General features: G+C 31.2%; 1 pseudogene; it reads right to left on the bottom strand.

Moving 5' to 3' along the window:
• Nucleotides 1-8320: 8320 nt before the first annotated feature.
• Nucleotides 8321-14019, bottom strand: LOC100818980 (histone deacetylase 6-like; annotated as a pseudogene).
• Between the last annotated feature and the right edge of the window lie 7864 nt (nt 14020-21883).

Raw genomic sequence — 21883 nt, 5'->3', positions numbered from 1 at the left:
GATTCTAAAGCCTAACTCTACGGGTTAGACGCTTATAGTCCTACTTACCCTATATATTCCTTGCCTTTAATAGTTTTCCACTTTAATTAATTTTCCTCTTGTTCATGGACCACCGTTTTACTTTCTCCTCTAGTTAATTATTTTAACTATGCATGGCATGTTCAAAAACAATGATTTATATATTAACAAATTGTTAGTTAAAGTAATACTAAATTCAACCTTTTTAAATTTAAGTAAGGTATCTCTTCTGAGTCTTCTACATAAGATGTAGTTGATAGGAGAAAATTTTAGTAAAGGTAATTAATCAGATTTGTGATAAAGATTAATCATTGATAAAGTTAATAAATATTTCGTAATCCGTATTAATAACATCATTAAAAAAAATAATGATTTATATATTATTTAATTTTCTTTACTAATCACCTACCTGAGTTGTTTAACCACCCATTGAGTTAATTTACTTCACTAACCGTTAAAAAAGTTCTTGTAGTAAACTTAGTTTGCTTTAGATCAATTAACTCTCGTCGATAGAGAATTTCCCTAAAATAAAGGCACAGAAGTGTATAGTGTCAGTGACAGTGAAGAAGTTGAGCTAATTATTGGCAAAATGTCACAATCACAGACACAGAAACAAGATATTACGCTTGAGTTCAAAGCATATACACTCATAGGGAACTCTCTCAAGTCTCAATCTCAAATGTATGTAAAAGAAAGCTTTTCGTATAAAAGTCTCTCTATATAGCTAGGTTCTTTGGAAAGCACAGTGGGTATTATTGGGGATGGTGTTTGTTTGATGAACTCAACTAACAGGATAACGAGCAGTGTTTTTTTTCTGAATATGTTTCTGTGCTGTGCAATATATCCTAACTTGTTTTGAATTGTAGTTTTCATCATGTACCGAGAAAAAGGTGTGACGGTGAATCTCTTCGTTCTAAAAAGGCTTGGTCTCTATAGTCTTAATTCCCGTGAGAGTGAGGCTCAGCAATACCTTCTCATTTTTTTCTTGAATAAAAAAATGAGTGAAATAGTGAGCCACAGTCGCTATCCTCATTGGATCCAATACAAAAAAAGTGGTATATATATATATATATATATTAGTTCATGTCATGCTTAGGGTTTTCAGCTTTTATTTCTTTCTTCTTTTTCTTTTGTCTCTCTTCCAAGAAGTACCCTAGCTAGCACTTCGAAACTGTTACTATCAACCACACCAACACTCTCCAGACAATGCAGTGAAACTGAAACAGTCACACCCCTCTCCCCCTCTCTCATATAAACTGCAGCTACATTGACATTCACAACAATTAACTTGCATGCATACGAATAAACATATTTTATTTTAACTTTTTTGCAAGGGGTAACTATAAATTTTAATAAAATGTTCTATTTCTTCATTAATTAAACCAATATAATTGAATTAATTGGTCTAAATTTATATTTTTTTACAATGAAATTGTTTATTTCTAGGCAAATTTTAGATCGCAATATGACAGGTAACATTCTGAACCGATCCTGGCGAGATCAGAATCCTAGACGTTGGTTGCACCAACAAACCTTTCGAAATCCGAGAAAATAATAGGGTTAGGGTTTTCTCTTCTCCCATGACCATATACACTAAAATGTTAAAAATAAGAAGAAAAATAAAACAAAAGAAAAAGCAGTATTCCAACTCAAACACCTTGAGCCGCATTCCCTCTAACTCCATGTTCCCTGAAGAAAAGTAACAGTGAAACCTTTCACCTTTCAAAATAAAAGCAAGCCGTCATTTTAATTTCATACATAGTTATGAATTTACTAGTTAAACCCCAAGTATTTATTATTTGATACGTTAATCAACTTACATAAAATTATTCTTATTTAATTAGTAATTTTAAGTTTAAATTTTAAATATACAATTGTGTATTTAATTGGGATTGTTTCCGGAAGATATATGTGATATATACTAAGTGTTTTAATTTTTAATATTTTTATTTGTTTAAAGATTAGTATAAAGAGGAAGAGATCATTAAATGATGAAATTAAATGACATCCTTATTTTCTTCGATGAATTTATCTTTGTTTCAGCCTTATTATAAATTAAGATTCATTCATCAATTCATGTGTGTGTCGTAGTCTTTGCAATAATCTGAGGTAGTACAGAGCCAAATGGTCACAACCCCTTCTGTTTCTGGCTTCACTTTTGTCAGTCACTTTTCTCCGTCTCGCAGCACACAGCACGGACACTGTTACACTCATAAGAATCCAGAGAAATCACAACAGCCCTAATTCCCACCCTTTGAAAGAAAAATGAGAGTATGAATGAGTATGAGGGAGGGAGGGCCTGACATAGACCCTCTTCCTCTTCTTAGCCTATCTAGAAGTGAGAGAGTCACGTCTTCTTCTTAATTAGTCCTCCAATTCATCACTCCTCCTCGAGATCACCAAAAGACTCAACTTTTTCTTTCTTGGAATTTTTGGTGAACCAAATCTAATCCCCTCATCAACTTTCTCTCAGAATATCTACCTTATAGTCGTCAAGTCCCTTTTGTATATATAGTATTTGGTATCATATTATAGCATATAATATGGTATTAATTGGAATAAGCAATAATTTCTTAAAAAAACATATATAATAATTATTGTTACAATGTTAATTGTCTCTATAATAAAAAACAAGTAATAGCCTAAAATATACTATCGTTTCTTACAATATTACTAATTTCTTATAATAAGGATTGAAAGTAATATTTTTTTATATATACATGTGATATTAGCATGGATTATTCTTATTGATAATTAATTTTTATGAAAAATTTTGAATGATCACTTTTATTGAAAATTTTCCTTTTAATCATGTTTTTTTATCATAAAACTCAAATTTAAAATCTTATTAATTAAAAGAAGATTGAATTCAATGATTTGTTAGTGAAAGTGGAGTGGAGTTAATAATGAACTTGGGAAAGGTAGAAAGAGCTAGATATGAGTGATATAAGCACACTGTTGGGTTCAGAGAAAAGTGAGTATGGCTTTCTGAACTTGTTGTTCCTCTCTGAATGAATGCTATGCTATAGTTATAATTTTCAGAATCCATCAATCTTCGTCTGCACCATGCCATGCCAAGACGTGGAAAAGAAGCAAAGAGCAGGTGAAAAATGGCAGGGAAAGGACAAACATGTGGTGGAGGGTGTTGGGGGGTCCTATCCCTATTTAAGCCCCCACAACCAAATTCTTTATGTCCTCGTGGACCTATCAAAATGGGTCCACGACTTGTATCTTTCGTTCGAGTTATGTGATTTCCATGTTCAACACTTCAATTCAACATCACTCTCTCTCTTTTCTCATAGACTCACTCACACACCCAACCACAGCCACGTACTAATGTACTTACGTTGTGGTCAAGAGAGACAAACAAGTCTATTGTCATGCTATTAGTATTTACAGACAGGTATACGTGCACACGTCATGTGTCAACCTCAATTGAGTGTACCAAAAATATTCCAACTTTGAAAATCAACATCCAATCCTGCTAAGCAATTTCGGCAATGATTTTAACTGCAAGTTCTTGACAATTACTTCTCACGCCTTGCCTCGTCATCTATTCATCTTCTCTTTTTCTTTTATTAATTTCACGTTCATAGCAAAAACTCTCACCTCCCCAACATCAACAACCGCTTCAAATATATATGAATTATTTCTTTTTATATTAATAATTTTAGGAAGAAGGAATGATATCCTAAACTTAAGCATTAATTAATTGTAATATATTTATATTTACTTTACCAAAGAAGATGAATAACAACTCAAACTTACTAATTTAGGGTTAATGTATATATGAATTGTGTGACTTTTTCTGGTATAATGAATTCTGTGACACATCCACCTAGCTTAAAAGTAAAAAGTTACTTGACTGGGAAAGCCTTCTTTGACTTTCACTAGCTAGCTAGCGCAATTCGCTAATCTACAATGCCAATCAATTGGTATTAAAATGTTTCTTTTTGTTACAGCAACATGTATAGACCTCTTAAAAGTAACCTTGTTCGAGTTTGGTATGAACCACAAAGCCCTCATGCACCTGCATAAATGACCAGAATTTGAATTTGAGAGTACTGAATAAGTTAAAACAACCTATGCCAATTGGTATAAAGATGTTTCTTAAAAGTAAAACAATTCGATATGGAACTGCTTATGGGCGCAGAGTTAACTGCATGCTTCAAAAAAGTCGTACTCAAGCGTTAGTCTATATAACCTATAGCAATTATAGTGGTTATTAATTAACAGTCCAGGGTTGATTTCATGTGCACTGATCATTTTAATTAATTAATTGAGGTTTTGGATTTTAATTTAAATACATGACAATGTAAAGTAGAGATATAAGATTAATTACATAATTTAAATAAATAAATAAAAAGAAAAAGTCACAGATTTAATCTCCCACATGAATAATAACAAATTTAATCTTCTCTAAACACATTGAGTATTTATATATTCATAATTACACTCCTGCTTATTCACTTCACTTAAGTATAAAATTAATAAATTAATAAAAAATATCAAATAAAAAATTACTCCAATTGAATTTAAAATTATTCTTACATCATCAAAATATAACCATAGAACATTAATAACATAATTATTTAGCATAATCATTCTATTTTATTTCTTAAAGATAATTAATAATGTATATATATAGATAGATAATTATTTAATTATAACATCCCATATGTAGCATACAATACTTCTTTTATCCCAAAATGATTATAATTTTAGCCTTTAAAAAATGTATCAAATTCACTGATGTCATAATTCTTTAACGAAATATTCCAAAATCTATTTCAATTTTATCCTATAAAAAATAATATTGTCTTGAATGACTTAATATTACATTTATTGGAATTAAAAAAAAAGAACAAGGATATTTTAATAAAAATATCTCCTAATAAAATATTAATTCACTTGAAATACTTATTTTCTTAATTTATGTTTTAAAAACCTTCAACATCAGTAATTATAAGATGAAAAAAAAGTAATATATAATACCTTATTCTCATGAAATTTTGTTGGTGAATTCCCATATCCGAACTCATATCACTAATAAATGGGTATTTATTCTACAAATTAAAATATAATAGGAAAATAAAGATAAATAAAAAAATATTAATGAAGTATTTAAAATATAGGAGCATTCAAATATCATGACTCTGTAACTTTTTCGTTTAAATAAGTTTCTTGTCTCTGCAATATACGCCAATATTTTTTGTTATTACATAAAAATTAAATATGATAATAATCATAGTCTTTGTTTAGTTGATATGATGTATCAAAGAAAATGTATTATATATAACACAAGTGGTAGGAATATTTATATTCGCATTCCTTCAAATTCATTCTAAAAAAGAATTACATATTTTTCTTTAAATTAAAAAGACTCCGCATCCTATTATAGTGTTTTTATTTATTTTGTTTTAAACTTCTCTCCTACTTAAAAGGATAAGTTGTCAAATTCAATGGCTATATAGGCTCTAAAAAATAAATTGAATTTTTTTAAATTAAAAAAAAGAATAGATGAGCTAATTTTAGGAGTTTTTTAAAATTAAAAAAAAATAGATGAGCAAATTTTTGGAGTTTTTTTCTTCTTCTTCTTCTTATCTCGCGTCTTTATTACAAATTCCAAGATCCAAGAATATATTGTTGAATAAATTCTAACTTATATGCAACTTTAATCATTTAAAAAAAAATAAAAATAAAACACTTATTGTTAACTTTAAAGTTGATTTTAAGACTTTAAAAAGTCAAGTCAAATACTACCTAGGAGTTTCTCTTCTTTTTTTATATAAATTTTGCATCTTCGTAAACTCAAAAAATAAATTTTAATTAAATTAAATTGTAACAATTTTAATAAATTATTTTTATTAATTGAAAAAGGTGTCGTGTTAAAAAATTCTTTAGTTGTAACAACAGACGGATTATTGGTGTGATTTGGGCAAAAGGATCAACTGAAGCAATAAAATGATTCTGAAGTAATCATTAAAAAAATATTCCAGATGAATTAATCTGGTATCGTATAATTTCAGTTGTTGCAAATGCGACCATGTGTATTTTATTCGGTCAGAGACTCAGAGCAATATTATATAAACCTCGTGATGTAAATATGAAATGATGAAAATAAAAATAATAACTATATGATTGTCTTTGTCTTGTGTCATGTACTAAAGCCAAACAATTTCTAAGTTGATTATGCTCTTATTTAATTAATATTTAGATCATTCTGAAATTAGTGGAGCAAGAAAATAGACAAGTGCTCTGCCTCTGAGAATCAAGCAATTAGCCATGCGCATGTCAGTGCAACGAATCTTACTTAAAACGAGATTTAAGAGTTTTGTTTTAGGAATCATTTGCAGCAAGCAATAATTTTGACGCCGCGAAGTCATCATTGCACATATCTAGTGATTTTTTTTTTCTTTTCAATTAAGTATTTATATAATTTTGACTATAAAATAATTCTTCAAAAATTCGCAGAAAGATCCAGCATGCATAACATACATTTCTCTTGCATTTGATCGGCATATTTATATTATATTATATTCCATACCACTCGTAGCTAATTGATATTTGATAGGATTCAGAATTATGCTCGATTGCCACATGCACGGGTTCTAGAAAAAAGTTTGGGTCCCAAGACCACCACCTGCTTTTATCTGTATTTTTTTAATGACCCTAAAGAATGTTTATAAAAAGTGTAAAATAAGTTTATATTATTATTTAATTATAAATTACAGTTTAAATTATTTTAAAATAATTATTTTAAAAATTAATAAATTTATTAATAAATTATGAATTATGATGGAATGATGTAAAAATATTTTAGACTCTTACTTCATAACTTTTTTTTTTGTCTAAAGACAATTATATTTTATGCTAAAAGTTGTTCGTCTATAAGATTTCCAATGATGATGGCCATGATGGTTGCCACTACTTCTGTTCTAAACAAACCTATGATTATGGGTCAAAGAGATGCCTAATTTCATTCTTCCCTTGCCCTTTTATCTAAAATGAATCATACGGATGCTTTTCATTTCTCTCTCTTGATTTTCCTTTTTAAACGTATCTGCCTTTCAAGCAGTCGTTTAAGGGCATGCAATTTCTTATATATAGATATTGTAAAAGAATCATGAAAAGAATATAATTGTAAGATATGCTTGGGTTGTTCCAACTTCCAACGGGCATAAGATACTCTATCTGAGAAACTTTAGGCCCTCGTAATATTGCATAAATTTGATGAAACCCTTAGTAGTAGGGTTTTCGGATTTAAAAATGCCACTCTATGCAGAAGCTAACAGTGATCGAATTTGGAAAAGCTGGGTTCTTTTTTTTTTTTTTTTAATTAGCAAACTGTACGTACATGGGCCAATAGTTCTGACTTGCGCAGAAAGAGATCACCAAGGTCCTCACACAATTAACTTGGAAGGTACAAAATATGGACTAAGAAAGCCTTTCATAAATACTCCATTTTGTTGGATGGGGCAACCATCTGAAGAAGATTTCGATCCCCTCAAAGACTAAATTAGATTAAAGCAAGACTTTATGTCAATTAATATTTAAAATATTGTAACATATATAGTTATTTTATGTTAAAATAATGACATATATATTAATTTCCAATTAAATTAATTTATACAAATAAATTATATTTTAAATTAAGTTTATGTAATAATCTATGGATATATCCCATGAAACTCCTTTAACAATTCAGAGCTTAATTGGATACCTTTCAAACGAAGTTTGGAATAGATTTTGAGACAAAAATCTGAATGCAAAATATTGTCTGTTAAATTAATCTGCAAGTACTTGAACTATTTGATAATTTTAAGTTAATTTCTTGTACTATTTATTTAAATTAAATTTGTGAAATTGTATTTATTTTTTAATTAGGTCAATGTTAGTACTTAATTAAAAAATAAGTATAAGTTGAGACCCAATTAAAAAAAATGGAAGAACCTATTTAATAATGACAAATAGTTCAAAAGCCTAATTAAAATTTATCAAGTCTCTGCTTACAATAATAATTCTCACCTTTACAAGCCAATATTTTCACTTCTAGTTAAAATTAGTGATATTAGAACCTTCAGGGCAAAGCCAAGAAGTGGTTTAGATCGATGGACAAAACTAACGCTAGATCAGTTGGCAAGATGTGTGTGTGTGTGTGTGAGACAAAATTATATTTTTATTATTATATGTGTGTGAAAAAAAAAAACGAAAATGTAAATACATTGTATAGCGTACAATGGGGGGGGGGGGGGGGATTATAAAATTATTAAGAATAGAATTTTTTTTTAAAATAACCATAAGGGTAAAATGGTATTTGTGTATATTTTTCTATTGAAATTTAAAATCCGCTCCACCAAAGCAAACATTACAAGAGCACCATCCCCCAGCCTGCCATTTGGCATCACTGTTTCCTACTTTATACATCAAAATATTTAAACTGTAAAATCTATCAAGTCTAGAGAAAATATGTAATAGTTTAAGAAGCAATGAGCTTCCCACTAATTTATAAAATACTAACTCTGGTACTTGCTCTGTCCTATCATTATGAAGATGAGGGATGCACTCCGGCTTTAATCTTAATCTTCGTCCATGTCATCTGCAACAGACCTGCTGCATATAATGTATATAGTCCTTAGCTTTTGATAAAAGGAACCAAATGTAATCACATTCATTTGCTAATGATCACATGACCTATTCAACAATATATTCTCTTAATCTCGAATAAACAAATGAGCTTAAAATTTAGCTGAATGAACTTTGACACCCTAATTTATTAGGCTTCATGCAATATTATTTTTATTAAAAATTAACAGTTGCACATAAGACTATCAATATGAGCAATGCTTATATACAAGTAGGATTCAAAGAAATTTTGGGAATATTTAGAGAGGTAGGTTGGTTCATGGCTTTCCAGAAGTGAAAAAGATTCTCATAGGTGAGGATCTAAATAGACATGTTGACACTAAGGCAAGGCAATTTGCAGGAACTAACAGTAATTTTGGTTTTGAATGTCTAAATAAATGAAGGACAAACTATTCTTAACTTCTCAATGACACGTGATTTCAAGATTATGAACAAGTTGTGTTAAGAAATGGAAGGGACGTCTAATCAACTTATAAGAGTTGAATCTCAAAGTCGCAAGTTGATTTCTTTTAGTAAGGATTTTTTATAAGAGAACTTGCAAAGTGATTCCATGAGGAGAGTCTTGACAACTCAAGGTCTTGATCCTAAATGAAGATGCAAATCCAAGAATCAAGTGGTGTCAGCTCATCAGTGATAACACTTGACTTTTAAGAATAAATTATTGGAGAAAGACAATTAAAAATCACAAGGAGTGTTACCCTCATCGGAGATAAGATGTTTAAAAAGGTTAGAAAGGTTGTTAATATTATCTTTGGTGAATCCAAAGGCTTTGGACCGAGAAATAGAGAATCTTGGTGATGGAATGAAAATGATCAAGAAAAGGTAAGAAACAAAAAGGAGTGTTTTAGGGCCTTACTCAAGCGCAATAATGTTGAAAAATTGGCAAGGTATTGAAAAGCTAGATATGAGACAAGGAAAGTTATGAGTGAGGCACGATACGAAGTGTTTGAAGTGTCTTATCAAGATTTTGGTTTAAGGATGGTGAACTTAAGATATATATGCATGCCAAACATAGAGAAAGGAAATCAATAGAATTGGACCAAATAAGATTATTAAAGATGAAGAAAGAAAAGTGGTGGTTATGGATCAAAATATCAAAAGAAGAACAACATACAGAAGGGTTATAAATTTAAGAGGAACAAAATTAAACATACAATCGAAGAATTCAAAATTAAGAGGTAAAAGAAGTCCTTAAAAGGAAAGGTAAAGATAAAGTTGTTGGTCTTCCCATTGAAGTTTGAGAATATGTGAGAGAACGGGGTATTATTTAGCTTGCTAAATTATTTAATGAGATTTTGATATCTAAAATAAAGTCAGATGAGGGGAGAAAAAACACTTTGGTTACTAAATATAAGAATAAAAGTGATATTCAAAATTGTGTAAACTATAATAGAGATAAATAGTGTGTTTGGATAACACACAAGAATCAATTTTACTCCACAAAATCATGGTGACACCATGAAAAAGTAGAAGTAACTATATGTTGCTTTGCCTTCACCATAAAAATTTAATTGATTATTTTCCATCATGAATCTAATCCAAACACACTAAAAATCTGAGTCACACTACAAAGAAACTAAGGGTGTGTTTGGTTTAGAGGATGGAAATAGAAGAGAAATTTTTAATTAAAGTAGAGTGTAAAAGGTGTGGATCCCACAAAAAAAGTACAAAAATTCTCTCCAATATTATTTCTCTCCTCTCTACCAAACACACCATAAGATTGTGACAGAACAGTTTGGATTTATGCCAGGAATGGCTAAAACAGAAGCTAATTTATCTTCTACAGAAATTGACAAAAAGGTACCAAAGAGAGTAGATTGATTCAAGTGATTTGAACTTGGGACATGTGCAAAGAAGTCACTAGAATTATCAGTGTGGAGAGAGATTGCATGATTTTTAGCCCTATTAAAAAGGATAGAGGAAGACCAAAAAGTACAGTGAAAGAAATTATTAAAAGAAATCTCATAGTGAATATCCCTGAAAATTTGGTTTTTAACAGAACAAATCAAATGGATTTACTTTTCGCTTTAAAACCCACAATATACCTACCCTTACACTATAAAGAATGATAAACCAAATGGATTTACTTTTCGCTTTTAAACAATATACAACCCTTACATCGTTTGGGCAGTTAAATCAGAGTTCTTTGAACTACCCATGTCATCATCATGATCAGAATCAAAATCTTCACAACTCCATATACAAGGTTTTGGTCTTACATCCATGTCCTCCTCTTCCTGAAACCATTTACTGAATAAAATCAAACAAAAAGAAGCAAACTGAAGAGTGACAATATGTGCAACTAGTTAGAGTAACAACCTCTTCTGGAACTTCTATGACTGATGGTGTTGTTTGAAAAGGTGCATTGGGTGCATGGGGAAGCCTGGAAAGTTGTTCCAGTAATGTATTCCTGGAAAATCAATTAAAACAATCCATGATAGAATAGAATAGATGAGAAAGAACAGAACAGAAAATATCTTATAAACATTTAACTGTTACCACACACATCAAGCTAATACTTTAACATGATAGAATAGAATTCCCCTTTTTTGGTCTCTAAGGTGATAGCATTTACCAGCTAGGCAGGGGGATTTGAAGCTGGCTCCCCAACCATTGGTGGGAAGGCAGGTAAACTACTTCTACAACCTACTTTGCATATATATTGTAATCTGAAGTAGGAAAGCTCCAAGTCAGGTCTGCCGGTAGACATGAAAAGGCATTAGGGTATAGATCATAATTCCCAGTGTAAACCAACTCGCCAACACAAACACACAGAGAGAGACTTATATGGGCACCATATGCATGACAGCATGAGAAATCAGAAGCTCTAATCCTGCTAATGTTCAGTCCCTGCCCCCTGGCCTCTGGCACATAGGAGAGACAACTTGCTATGGTGGCTTTAGATATTTGACAACTAGAACAAATACAATACAACATGTCTTCAAACCAAACCAACCCAACAACAGGAAGGGCCATCTCCAAAGTCTAAATTATAGCTTTTTCGGGCATATGCAATTATTTAGAAGATTATAAAAAGTTGAAGAATCATATTTGCAGAAAGGATGTGACTTAGCTACAGAAAAATATAGTGCATCTGACTAATTAGATTCACAAGTATTAATTAAGTATTCATGGCCAGTATGTTTTCCTCAATCATGATGAAAAAGGAATTGAAATCAGAATCATCAATTGTGATGCAAAAGAAAAGGCAGTTAATGTAAACTCACCGAATTTTTTCCAGATCCCTGGGTGTGTTTAGGTTTTCCATTGTGGATAGCTCGATGTGAAGATTATATAGTCTGGGCCAAAATATTCATAATATTCATTGTAAGGCAACTTAGGGCTAGGCTCCACTCCTACTGCCACTGCAGTCTAAAACAAAGAAAGTGCAAAATAGTAATCAATAAGTCACATTATTAGGCCATAACCAAAATACATTTACATTCCTGCCCAAGTAAGTAAAGAAAGGGACCTCATAAGTCCAACAACGAGCAACATTCTGAACTGTATATCCTCCCCCACCCAAGACCATTAGAGGAACACTGAATGATCTAAGGAAACGAAGGCAATCTGCATGACCCTTCACAGTCAAGTTGAAGCAACCCAACTGGTCACCAGACAACGAGTCAGCTCCACATTGAAGAACAACTGCATCCGGTTGATAGATGTCCATAACTTTTTGAATGATGGGGCGAAACAGACCACAGAAAGTCTCATCATCCAATCCATCATTGAGTGGGACATTTAGAGAATAATTCTTTCCAGCACCCACCCCAATGTCTTTACTGTGCCCAGTTCCTGGGAAAAAATCCCTAAACTTATGAAACGACACTGTCATCACCCTATCAGTAGTGTAAAATGCCTCCTCAACGCCATCTCCATGGTGAACATCAATATCAATATACAGCACGGCTGACCATCATAAAAGAACACATAGCATGAACAATATAATCAGAAAAGGAACATAAGAAATTCAGTTTTAATAAAATTAACAAAATAACACTTATATAACAAGTATCAGAGAAGCAGTTTTATGAATAAGTAAAACCATAATTTTGATTTTCACATGCAGAAGAACTACAGAAGAAAAAAAAAGATAAAACATGTTTATAGTCCCTCAAAATATCTGCAAATTCAGTTTTAGTCCCTACATTTACTAAAAGTGATTTGATTTTAACGTGCATTTATGTGTGTGCTGGCAAAATTGATTTTGAAGTGACATGATTTGTTTTTGAATATTTATTATGAGTACTAAAACTCACTAAAAAAAATTATCCAACACAGAAACTACTAAAAGTTGTTTCATTGCAAAATCAAATTCTTGACCAAGAATCAATTCTTCAATGTAGAACCAAACATGAGAAAATTCACCTAAAATCATGATAAGTTAAGTGTTTCAACATGATCCTAGACAATCTAACATGAAACCAAACACGCACCTAAAATCTCTTAATGTACCAATGGTGTTTCTTTGGGAGCTAGGGGTATTCAAGGATTGCATTGGTACGAGTTCAGGGTAAAATTAAATCCAAACCAATCATATCATACACGTTAGGTTGAACGGGCACAGATTCCCACGCACTTGTTTATGAGAAGCAAGAATTTGTAGCTTTTGATTCAACGGCCGTTTTGGGATCTTCCAACGGGAAATAAAACACCCACATCGTGGTTGGTTTGCGGTGTAAACAGAAAAGGTAAAGGAAAAAGAAAAGGAAGAAAAAAAATACACTATGAACTTTGAGAAGTTCAAGAATGCCGAGAACAATGTCGTTAACATAGCAAAACCCGGAGGCCTCGGCCTTCTTGGCGTGGTGCAGGCCGCCGGCCCAATTAATGGCGATATCGGCGTCGCCGCGGTTGAGGCGGACGGCGGCGCCGATGGAGCCGCCGGGGAAGGCGCGGCAGAAGTCGAAGAGGCCGTCGAAGACGGGGCAATCCTCGCCGACGTTGAAGCGCTTGAGCTGGCGGTAGTGGGAGTGGGAATTCTGGGAGAGGATTTGCGGCGAGACGGTGGAGAGGAAGTCGACGTAGTCGTCGGAGTGGAAGCGGCCGATGTCGGCCTCCGCGGCGGGGAAGGGGCGGTTGACCTGCATGCGGCGGTGGAGGCCGTAGTGCACGATGAGGTTGTGGGCCATGCGAAAGCGGTGCGGCTTCATCGGGTGCCCTTGCCCGTAGAAGTAGTAGCCGATGCACGGCTCGTAGAAGTACGTCATTCTCCGCTTCTTCGCGTCCGTGCCCACCGACGGCAACGGGACGCCACTCACTGTCTCAGCTCTCTCCCCTCTCGCCATAACACTCCAAACCCTTCTTTCTCCCTCTTTTTTTTTTTTCCTCTGCACAATCTAGCTACTCTTCCTACCACTACTACTGAACTTTCAAATTTATATGCCACGCATCATTTCGTTATTCTATTATCATTCCAAAACTCTCTCAAATCTAGTTAATTAAACTAAATTTTTAAAGTTATCAAATTGTCTCCCAATTTTGCAAATTGTGATATTTTAATTCTTTTCATTATTATTTTAAATATTATAATAGTTATATTTGATAGTATTTTTTTTAAATTATGTTTGTTACAAATGTAAAATATTTATTAGTTTTTGTATGATTAATATTTGTTAAGTAATTCAACCATTCATTTTTTAATGGGATTTTCTTCATGAATCACATTTTTTACCCACATTTAAAAGCGAAAATAGGTCATGTCACATGAGGAGGATATATGATTCATCAAGTTTCACAATAGATTGGATTAAGTCTAACTTTTATATAAAACAAATTAAAATAAGATTTTTTTTGTCTAAATCATAAGTATTATCTACTAGAAATAGTTATGTTTGAAGTGGATAGTTAATATCTCATAAGCCCAAGCATTTATGTTTGTTCTCTCAAAATAGAAATCCCAAATATATTGTCCTAGGGTTTCTAAAACAAGGAGCTCAAGTTTGAAACAATCATGGGTTTGTTTTTACAAATATTACTCCTTCTGTTAATTTGTTGGTGACTTTGTAACAACAATTGATATGAAGTTTTAATTTGTTGGTTAATGGAGTTCAACAATTGACCTGGAGACGGTTCATTTGAATCACCCATTTGATCTAGAGATATTTGAATTTTTAGTGCTTGGGTTTTTGTTTTGTGTGCTTTTTATTTTGTATTCATCTTGTTATTGCTATTTTTAAAAAATTTATGTTTCTCCCTCTTTTTCAATTTGAAGTTCATGAACCTGCCTTTTCCCTAATTCTTTTTAATTTTTTAAAGTGTTGATAAAAGATGATTCTTTGTTAATTGCTCGAGAAGTGCATCTGCTTAATTTGCTCAATGGTTCATCAACATTTATAAACGTAGTAATTGCCAAGAACAAACAACTAAAATTTATATGTTTTCCACCATTCGAGTTTTCTATCTGTGACTGATACATGGAAATTCTTGAATATTGAATTCAATGAGATTCAAGGCTACATCCAAAGCAATGCTACAAGTGTCAAGTTATTCAAAAAGAGCAAAAGGAAAAAAAAACTACAAATTCAATCTTGCTGGACAAAAAAATGGAACGAAGATCTTAGAAAAATGAAAATATGGTTCAGTTGAGAAAGGATGACAATGAGTCAGTTTTGATTAACGCTTTATATGGTTACATTGGTTACTGAATGAGGGCAAACCACTATTGAATGGTGGTTGTTGGGTGGAGGGTGAAAGAAAAGGATAAAATTATCTTTAATTTTCATTAAAAAGTATGTACAATGTACATGATGAATTTTCATTAACGGGATTGAAACTATGTAAGGGTAGTAGGGGATACCATTGTAATAGAGTTGTAAAAGTTAAGGGATTTTGTGTAAAAGTATTTTAAGTAGGGATGTTCATGGAATAAGTGCTAATATGAGAGAAGATTAGTGTAGTTTACTTTAAATTTAATAGAAGACTAATAAATAGACCAAAATCACACAATTGTGATACTTGGAGGACTCAATTTTCTCAATTAGAACCTAATGGATCAAATATGTGTCAAGTAAAATGTTAATGTCACATCATCATCCAATTTCACATCATTAAAACATGTTAAAAATTTAACAAAAGATTGACAAACAAAACAAAATCACACAATTATGCTACTTGAAGGACACATTTTTCACAATTAAAACCTAGGGGAACAAAATCACATAATTCCAATACCTAGGAGACCAAAAGTGCAATTAAGCAAAAAAAAAAAAAACAAACAAACAAACAAAGCACTAAAGTCTAAAATCTAAAATGAATGAATCTAAAAAAAATAGTTGATCAAGTATCCAATTGATTCGGGTTGAAAATGGATGAATTGAAGAATTGAACCAATTATATTTGGTAAAATTTGGATTTGAAGCAAAAAAAAAAAAACTACAATTAACTCAACCAAATTTATTAATTTGATTTGGATTGTTGAATTCATCAGGTCAATACAATCTAAAGAACACCTCTAGTGTGAATTAAAAATAGATCGTCAAATTCATGTTGACAACAAATTTGAATAAAATAAGAGATGTTTTGTGAAATCAAAATCAAATAGGAAAGCAATGGTCACACTTATTCCTATTTTTCATTTGCTTCAATTTCTTTCAATTCTAATTTGTTTGTTTTTGCGTCTAAGTTTTATTAATAAAATTTGCAATAAAAACATAGAAAAGGAAAATAAAATTATCCTGTGAACTTTGAGAAGTTAAAGAATGCCAAGAACAATGTCGTTGACATAGCAAAATCCAAAGGCTTTAGTCTTTTTAGCATGGTGCCAACCCCAACCTAATTGATGGTGATGTCAACATTATAATAGTTTAGGCAAACGACAACACTGGCGGAGCTACCAACGGAGGCACAACAAAAGTAGAAAAGGATGTCAAAGATAGGGCAATCATCATCGATGTTAGAATCCGAGTTCTCAGCAAGGATATGAGGTGAGATAATGGACAATAACTCAACATAGTCTTCAGAATGGAAGCGACTGATGTCAACCTTGTCACCAAGGATAAGGCAATTGATTTGTAAGCGTCGATGGCTCCCATAGTGGATGATGTGGTTGTGGGTAATGTTAATATAAAAAGGATTAAGTGGGTGCTCGTCACCATAGTAGTGGGCGTCGATGCTCAGTTTGTAGAAATATATCATTGTAGGCTTATTTGCATCCATACCCACAAATGGTAATGAAACACCACTCTTTGTTTATGTTGTCTCCCCTCTTGCCATTATTTTCTTTCTCATTTTTCTCTACTTCCATCAAACAAACCCTTATCCTTCTCTCTCTATTTCTCTTCTCCTTCTACAACTTAATATATCAAATTTATAAGATATATATGATTTAATTGTTTTGATATTCCAAAATTGTTCCTTGAATTTTAATTAATTGAATTAAATTTTGAAAATTACAAAATTATCCTCTAATTTATCAAAATATGGCATTTTAATTCTTATCATTATAAGCTTAAGAGAAGTGTTATCAATACACTTTTTCCAACACGCATCCTTTTATTGGTTAAAATTACTTAAAACTTCAAAATTAGAAGAGAGAGGCATTAAATGGAAAATGAAACCCACCAAAATTTGTGACTTTTAATAAATTTTAACCAATAATAAAAAATATTTTAAAGAATGTGTTGCTAGCATTTTTATAAATTTAAAAGATTACAATAATTATATCGATAGTACTATCAAAATTTAAAAATAATCTTCATGTTTTTACAACAAAAATCATCTTTATGTAAAAAATATCAAAAAGTCGATAACATTTTTATAATTTTAAAAATTAAAGTAATCAATACTTATGATTGTAAATCAAAAGTAAATATATAATTTTAAAAACTAAATTAATGAACTCATAATTTTAATATATTATTCATGCAACTAAAATTTGGTGTTAAATTTTAACTAATTAAATTTGACCATCAAATCAATTGTGAGTCAAATTAAGGTTTGGATATTCTCTTAAAAAATTACAACATTTAATGTTGGACAGTAATTCGAATAAAATTGCCACAAAAATACTTATGGGGAAATGTAAGTCAAATTAAACACGTATACTTGATTTAAAAATAGTAAATTATGGGTCCAACTTAATTTTATATGTGTTTTAGTTATTAGAGTATAATTGTTATCTTTAATAGTTGATAATATTTTTAATAATTTGACTTTATTAACTTTATTAATAATATCATTAAATACTTTTTATATTTTTTGGGTATATATATATATATATATATATATATATATATATATATATATATATATATATATATATATATATATTACCAACAAGTGGTTGATTTGATTGATACCAGACTCAAATCTTAAATAAGGTATCGAGCTTAAGTCTTGTTAAAAAATATATGATTAAAAGAAAAATTTTCACTAAAAATTATGAGTCAGGTTCCTCAACATAAATCAATTATCAATAAAATTTATAAATATTTTAAATCAATGTCATGATAATAAAAAAAAACAACTTATATAAACTAAAATTGTATTATTGAAAGTAATTATTACAAAATAACACATGTTTTTAATGATTGAATAATATTATTTATTATATTTAATAATATAATATATAATTGATATTGCATATTAAATACACTTTATTAATGTAGTATTTATATAAATATTAGATAATATTATTTATTATATTTATTAAATATAATATATAATTAACATTAGGTACGCTTTAGTAATATAGTATTTTTATAAATATTAAATAACATCATTTATTATATATGTATAAAAAATATTATTCATTATATTTATTAAATTAATATAACATATAAGGTACCAATTAACACGGTCTTTAATAACTTACACCAAATGCTTTTTCTTTTGAATTTTTACACCAAATGTTAACCATTGAATTAAAATAATTTAATGATCCTAAATTTCCAACTAAAAATTAAAAAAAAAGTAAAAAAAAAACACCTAATAAAAAAATCATGACCTAAAACCAACAAGTTAGATTATATACTTTGAAACATAATTCTGATGAATCCCAAGACCCAATTCTTTTAAATTCTATGCTCACAAAAAAAGTTTAATTATCAATTTGGTCCTTAAATTATTTTAAACGATTCAATTTGATCTTCAAATTCTTAAAAATAAATCAATTTGGTCCTCAAATTCTTAAAAATAAATTTATTTAGTTCTCAATTTTTTAAGAATTTATTTTTAAGAATTTGAGGACCAAATTGAACCATTTAAAATAATTTGATCCTTTAAATGGACGGTGGTTATTTATTTTGGGTAATTCAATTTTTGAAAATTGTTTTATTTTTTGTAATTATACACATGGATAAACAAGACACAAGTATGACCATATTGTTAAGCTAACAATTTTTAGTGTGACCTAATCTTGTCTTGGTTCTTTTTGACACTTGTGTAACAAATGCAATATACAAGTTTGATAGTCACTGTGACATGAACACTCGAGTAACACAGGAGCTCGATTAATTCTCGGGGGTAAGCTTGTGTCTTGTTTATCCATGTGTATAATTACAAAAAAACAAAACACAGTTATCAAAAATTGAATTATCCAAAAAAGCAACCACCATCCATTTAAAGGTTCAGAAATCTTTAAAAGTTGGACTAGTTTGTGCATGCTAAAAAGCGTCTAGTAACATTGAATCATCATGATCGTAACTTAGATGAAATAAAGCAAATTATTCATTAATTTTCCATGAGACCAATCCATTGGGCCATTGTAAATACAATGCCAATAAGTTAACCTAAGGCTTTTGTTTTATCTACCCCTTTGTTAACCTAATCAGTATCTTATGAAATTCGTGTCATGGTCACATATTTATAGCCATTTGATGGCTCTTGAAGAAACCATGTTAAAAGTTGTGACTTTTGGCAATTTCTTCAAAATTAGTCACTTTTAAAAGTTGTGACTCTCTTGAAAACTAGTCACTTAAAAGTTGTGTCTCTCTTTGAAAACTAGTCACTTAAAAGTTGTGACTTTCTTGAAAACCGGTCACTTTAAAATTTGTGACTCTTGGCAATTTATTTTTCAAAACCAGTTACTGGTAATCGATTACCACTATAGTGTAATCGATTATACATCAACAGATGTGACTCTTCATGTTTAGATTTTAAAAACCAACGTTTAGAAACACTGGTAATCGATTACAAATGTTGTGTAATCAATTACACAAGTTTGAAAATATTTTATCACAAGTTGTGACTCTTGAAATTTGAAATCCAACGTTCAAAAACATTGGTAATCGATTACATGCCCATGATAATCGATTACTACTTTGTAAAACAGTTATAAAACTGTTTGGGCTTCTGGTAATCGATTACTGCCTTATAATAATCGATTACCAGAGAGTAAAAACTCTGGTAAAAGATTTTTCTTTGAAAAATTCTTTTGGACAAATTGTGCTATTCAATCTTTTCTTTGAAAAAATATTTTTATACTTATCTTGATGTTTTTCTTGAAGTTCTTGCATATCTTGAGTCTTCTCTTGAATCTTCACTTGAATCTTGATTCTTGATTAAATGACTCTTTGATTTTTGAAACTTGCTTGAATCTTAATTTTTGACTCGAGTCTTTGGCATCATCAAAATAAGCTTGGAAGCTTTGCTTCCACACCCTCTTCTCCACAAACCCTACAACCGTCGCATCCTCTTCTCCATCCCTTCTCTCATTCTCATTCTCTTCTTCTTCCTCTACACCCTCATTCTCCTTGGCCTCCTCTTCCTCTCCCGCACCCGCATCCAGTGCCATCGGTTCTTCAATTTTTGGTGTCGCAACGGTGCCGTTTGGTGCTTCTTCGTCTTCCACAATGGCGGCATCGGTTGAGGCAGCAATGTCCTCCATCGCATCACCTTTTGGTGGAACGCCATTTGTCATGACAACATCGTTTGGCGCAACGCCCTCAGTTAAAGCATCAGGAGCAGTCATGGTCGAAGATGTCGAGCATGGGGAGTAGGAGCATGGTTATACACCAACCACATACATAATATCCAACCTTGTACTTAAGTACCTCAAACTTCCTACAAAACTCTTAAACAAAGTAGGATTTTCCTGCTCTCCACCATCAAGCTTTGGCAGTTTCAAGTTACCTTCCATCGGTGTGTTCACAGAGTTACAATCAAACATTTGGAATTTCTCCAACACTTTCTTTTCATAGCTCTCTTGAAAGACAAAAATGTCATTCTCCATTTGCATCACTTCTTGTCCCAAGTAATAGGACATGAGTCCAATATCCGTCATCTCAAATTCAAAAGACATAGCTTTCAAACAAATTTGGGTTATTGTCGGTAAAGATAATATTGTCTACATAAAGACATACAAGGATAATATCACCGTTATCAATTTTTTTAACATAAAGAGCATACTCATGTTAACAACAAGCAAACATATTGTCTTGAAAGTATTTATCAATATGGCTTTTCCATGCCCTTGGTGCTTGCTTTGGGCCATACAATGCCTTCTTCCATTTCAATACCTTTTTTTCTCCCCCTTTGATGGAAAAACCCATTGATTGTTCAACATAGACATCTTCCTCAAGATAGTCATTTAAGAAGGCCGATTTGACATTAAGTTGGAAAATTTTCCACCCTATTTAAGCTGCTAAAGAGATAAGAAGACGAATTGTCTCCATACGAGCAACCGGTAAAAAAACTTCCTCATAATCAACCTATGGTATTGCTTGTAGCCTTTAGCAATAAGCCTTGCTTTGTATCTTTCCACCTCTCCTTTGGCATTCTTCTTAATCTTGAACACATATTTGACTCCAATTGCTTCATGACCCTTAGGAAGTTTTGATAACTCCCAAGTGTCATTCTTCTTAATAACATTAATTTCTTCCTCCATGGCTTTTCTCCTCCTTTTGTCTTCCAGGGCTTCTTCAAAGGTTAAAGGCTCACTATCAACAAAAAGACAAAACAAATATTTATAATTTCAGTTTCATCATATATGTCTTGAAGGCTTCTCATTTTTCTTAGTCTTTTACTAGAACTCCCTTCGAAAGATGATGCTTCATGAATTGAATGAGTTGGTGAAGGAAGTGGAGTAAAAAACTCATTTGGTGCTATAACTTCTACATCATTTTCTCCAAAATAAGGAAAGAAATCATAGGTGCCTTCTTCTTTCTCTCAATTTCATGTCTCTTCATCATCAAATTCTACATATATGCTTATAACAATATTCTCATTGCTTAGATTGTACAACTTGTAGCCTTATGAACTTGCATCATAACCAATG

This window comes from Glycine max, chromosome 6 (assembly GCF_000004515.6).
Source record: "Glycine max cultivar Williams 82 chromosome 6, Glycine_max_v4.0, whole genome shotgun sequence".
Classification (NCBI taxonomy): Eukaryota; Viridiplantae; Streptophyta; class Magnoliopsida; order Fabales; family Fabaceae; genus Glycine; species Glycine max.
This window is presented reverse-complemented; position numbering and strand designations above follow the sequence as displayed.